Genomic DNA, 5112 nt, shown 5'->3' on the forward strand with positions numbered 1-5112 from the left:
TGGCAAAAGCTTTTACAAGTACTTACAAGAAGTTACCTGTGTTATCACACAGGTGGACAGTAACATTCATGGTTGTTCTACTAAACAGCAGAGGACACACTAGACCTGGATGCAGGGGTGGATAGAGACTTGAGACACCTATATGGGCATAGCAGAGCAGAATAGCACAGATATTCAGGCACATTGGAAAATGAATAAACTACTGCAATATCTTCAAGCAGGCTGTTTATGAATTTTGGGGAATTAGAGTGAAAGAACTTGAGGCTTTGGTACAAAATAATGTTTTAGCAGAACATAATTGGTCACTGGTAAAGTATTCTTAGTCCAGACAAGACTCTTCAGGCAATACTTGAAACACCGGAAAAGTTTCAATCAGATGTTGTGCACCAGAAAATGCAACAATAGAACATAAATTTACAGGTGACTCAAGTTCATTAGTTCCATTACTCAGAAAACAAAAAAAACCAACTTAGTTTCAATAACATAATTTCAGCAGATAATGCCAGAATGTTTCAATGAGCATTTAACATTTTTCTCTTCTAACTGATCTATAAATAAGATGACAAAACAAGGATGTCACAAAGCAAGAATACAAATACGGGGTTTGTCAGAATCACATTGAACATAAGTAGATTACAGAGTGTTTGTGAACTTGGGGCAGTAGATGGCAAAGACAGTTTAAAATAAAAATCAAAAGTATAACCAGAAAATGCATACACTCCTGCTTGAATTATTATTGCTAACTTAGTTTTCAATAAATTGTGAGAGAAGGTGGTCATGTCACTACAGTTTTTATAAGTTTTTTATTAACTGTACACAGGTTTGGCTATATTAACTAATTTCCTTTTAATAAAAAAAAAATGAAAATCATACATGAGCAAAAGACTATAAACCTTCCATTTTTGATATCTCCTGCTTGTTGAATATGCAGACTATATAACTTCTGCAATCTCCTGACTAGCTACTATTAAAGGAGCCACACCCTCAAATTTCAAGACATAAAAAAAGATATTCCTATTGCAAATGCTTAATACATAAGTTTGCAGCTTTGTTTAACACATTACAAACAGCTTTCCCAGAACACAATTAATACGGCCCAATTCTTTCACTCTTAGTCTGAATACCGGTACTACTGAGCTCAGAGAGATTTTTTTTTTTAATACACAAGAGCAAAGCTAAACTGATCCCCTGGATTACACTCTACTGCTCTTTTGCAGTCCAATAAAGCTTGCCTTTGAAAATGGTAGAACAATACAGTTAGTCATTAACTGTCATGTTATGTCAGAACTGATTGGATGGGACCTTGGGCAACCTGAGCTAGTAGGTGGCATCCCTGCTGGTGGTGCTGGGGTGGCAGCAGGAACTAGATGATCTTCAAGGTCCCTGCCAACTCAAACCTTCCTGTGATTCTATGTTTCAAATGAAAAAGCTATATTATTAAAATTGACTTCAAACTTCTCAAGTTACTGTGTCAACAAAGGAAGACACACCCCTAAGTGAGATTCTAATTCAATTCCTAAATCACCACCCTCATTTTTGATCTCCACTTACATTCACTTTGGTCCTAGAGTAGCTTTTTGACCGCAGAGCAGAGAATTTAGAAAGCATTTTCTCCTTTTTTTACAAGGGAAAAAAAAAAAAAAAAGGGAAATAAGTATAAAAATAACAGTCAGAAGACTCATAAAAATTATCCTGCTCACCTGATTCACTATCCCGTTTCCAATAAAACTTGTTTTGGGATTGAGTGCAAGAAAAATGACAAATATAAAGTGTTGCCACTGATACATCTTGGGCAATTACCCACGTTATACATAATTACATATAAAAATATTATATATAACTACTTTATATTTTTAATTTCTTCCCACCTCATAAACCAGACAGGATTCCAAAAAGAGCAGAAGGACTACTGATTTCCTCATTGACTAAAAAAAGCAACTATTCAAAAACGTATATACAATTTTATAGCTGACTTACATATATGCAAGTTTTGGAGGAATGAGATGGACATAAGCTCTAATTCTATTGCATAATGATGGCCTAATTACGGATGAAACATTACTGTGCTTATGTTTTAAATATGGAAACTGGAACCAACCAGACACATCAGATATAAAAGCCCTCAAACACCAAACAGGATAGCATCAACTTCCATTTTTTGCAACCCATTTTTTATCCAATGTCCTGCATCTAATATTACCACAATGTCCCTGGCACACAGCAAATTTGGCTTACCCTGTGGCACTGTATTTGCTCATATAACAGGACTGACAAAGGAAAGAGAAAGGATCTAGAACAGTGAGTCAGAAGTAGACCATGGCAGATAAGGGAAAAAAGCTGGAATGAGGAGAGTGCATTGCCCTCCAGAGACTGGAGCACCATCCAAGGTCCAGTTTCATCATTCCTTTCCGGACAGAGCTGTGAAACCCCACTGGCTACAATCTCTGGGCCTTCATTACCTCCTTGCCCTCCTAGTCAGTCATTATATCCATCCCTCAGGAAGCAGCTGGTCTTTGCTGAGCCCTGAGAGTTAACTCAGAAAGGGACAGAAGGTGCAGGACGAAGCTGGAATGGATTCCTGGGCCCACAGGCAAAGGCTGTGGCTTCAGGCCTCAGGTGAGGCAGGTCAGGGCTTGTTAAGGCTGATTAGTGCAGTCAAGGCCCTGAAAGGTAAGGTGTAAAAACTACAATAGCAACACTTCTATCAGTTGAACAAGGTATCTAGTATCACAGAAACATGGCCAGGATTTGTGATCCTACTTCAGCATGTTATTTACCTACACATGAAATATCATTTGTACTATGAATTTTCTATTCCTACCTGTAAACACAAAGCCTAGAAGAAATATTTAAAGCAGTCTGGAAGAAATAAATCTCACATCCTGGATGACATCCACCGTAACGGACTATAAGGTATTCCCCAGGGAAGGTCCTCTTCTTTAGACCTGAGATGCAGGTAGGCACAAACAGGCTGCTAAACATGTGAATCAAAAATAATTCAGTTTGCATTATTATTTCACTTAAAATAAATGTCCTGTGTTTTTAACGCCACAAGAATCACAAAGATTTGCTTGTCTTCCTGTTTGCATCTTCTCGGCCGTGAACAGACAGGGGTTCTATTGCAGAAAAAAATCTACACAAAGGTAATTATCCAGTAAAAATACATTAAATAGAAAGATTGTTACACATTGTATTTCCCCCCAAAATATAACCTTAAAAAAAAAAGCTCAACTTACTGAGAATTTGCTGTTGATTATAGTGGTTTTGTGATTAGGTCTGATCCATATGTTTTAGAAGTTAATAAAAAATATAAAAATCACCTTTAAAAAGGAGGTATCTTTTCTAAACATACACAAATGCATGGTAGTATAATATGTCAGGGGAAAAAAAAAGCCCTCTGCCACATACTTAAATTATTTTACAACTTATTTTTATCTAAAAAAAAATACTTTGTCTTCTGCTGCTGTCCTCCATTCTTCACACACAGCTAATATATATCCCATAATCCTTGACACCATTGTAAGGAGAAAATAATTCCAATTATTTGGTTGATAAAAATCTGCTTTTTAAATGAAACACTAGGAAGATTCAGATCTAGAACAAGACTGACCCCTAGTGTTTTTCTTTCTTTTTTTTTTTTTTTTTTTTCCTTATACAAAAATAACCCTTCTTCAAGACAGGTCCTGCCTGTTTGACCAGTGGTCTTTTGATGGTTTGTCACCTGTCCTTACTGAATAGCTGTCATCCCTTGACGTCCATCAGGCACTTTTTTTTCCTTTAAGCCCAAACACATATGGACGTCAAACACCTTAAGTTTCTGCTGTCCACGGCTTGTGTTCACTTCTTTGAATGCTGTCTATAACTCTGTACTTGATATATGCTCAGAATGTTTCCCCTCACCGAATCACCCCCTGTCTTGTTCCTCGTTAAGTGTGTCACTAAATGCTCGCTGCACGTTCCGTAACCAGTAACGCAGCTCTGGGGTTTGAGCATAGCTATCTTTCCTGTTTTTAATGAGATACGGGGCTTATTACTATTCTCAAGTTAAAGGATTTCTGGGAAAGCATTAGGTTCACAACAAACGCTTGCAAACTTGGGGGAAATTTCCACTAGTAAGAGATTCAGTCTGGAAGGAGCACAAATAGGTATTGCATCCGCACTGTCCGCCTTCTCAGCCCCCCTCGCAGCGGATACAGAGGAGCGGGTGTTTCGAAGAGCTTTTATTATTTAGAAGGCGGCTGAGCTTTCTCGGGTTGCTGCCGCACATGCTTCGGTTTAGGAAAGCCGACTGAACTGACTTTGCCTGGTACTCACGTCCGGAGAGGACTTTGGGAGAGCGGCTGGCGGGGGCTGTCAGGCGTACTTAACTACTTTGGCCAAGGGAATTCTGGAAACCCTCGCCCGCCTCTCCTGAGCCGCAGCAGGGCTGGTACCTGGTATGGGCTTCGGAGCAGCCGCTCCCGCCGTGGGACAGCCGGAGGGCAATCGCAGCCCCGCACGGCCCCAGCCGATCCCTCTCCCTCACAGCCCGCCCTGAAGGGTTTAGAGCACAAATCCCATGAGGAGCAGCTGAAGGAGTTGGGGGTGTTTAGCCTGGAGGAGGTTCAGGGGGACCTTATCACTCTTTACAACTACCTGAAAGGAGGCTGTACCCAGATGGGAGTCGGCATCTGCTCACAGGCAACCAGGTATAGGACCAGGGAACATAGTATCAAAATGCGCCACCTTAAGGTTGGACATTAGGAGGAATTTTTTCACAGGGTAATTAGACAGGGTGAGTCTTTACAGAAAGGGTGAGTAGACTGTCCAAGGAGATGGTAAAGTCACCATCCTTTGAAGTATTCAAGAAATGACTGGACGTGGCACTCAGTGCCATGGTCTAGTTGGCATGGCGCTGTTTGGTCACAGCCTGGATTCAATGATCCCAGAGCTCTTCCCCAACCTGATTCATTCTGCGATTGTGGGAAGATGGCGACACTCCGCGCGCGCTCGCGGCCAACGGCCGCCATTGGCCGCCCGCCATCGCCCCGCCCCGCCCCGGCCCCTGCCCCGCCTCCAGCGCGCGGGCACGAGCGCGCGCCCACCCGGCTTTCTCGCGAGATCGGGAGTGGC

Source organism: Corvus moneduloides, chromosome 5 (genome assembly GCF_009650955.1).
Source record: "Corvus moneduloides isolate bCorMon1 chromosome 5, bCorMon1.pri, whole genome shotgun sequence".
Classification (NCBI taxonomy): Eukaryota; Metazoa; Chordata; class Aves; order Passeriformes; family Corvidae; genus Corvus; species Corvus moneduloides.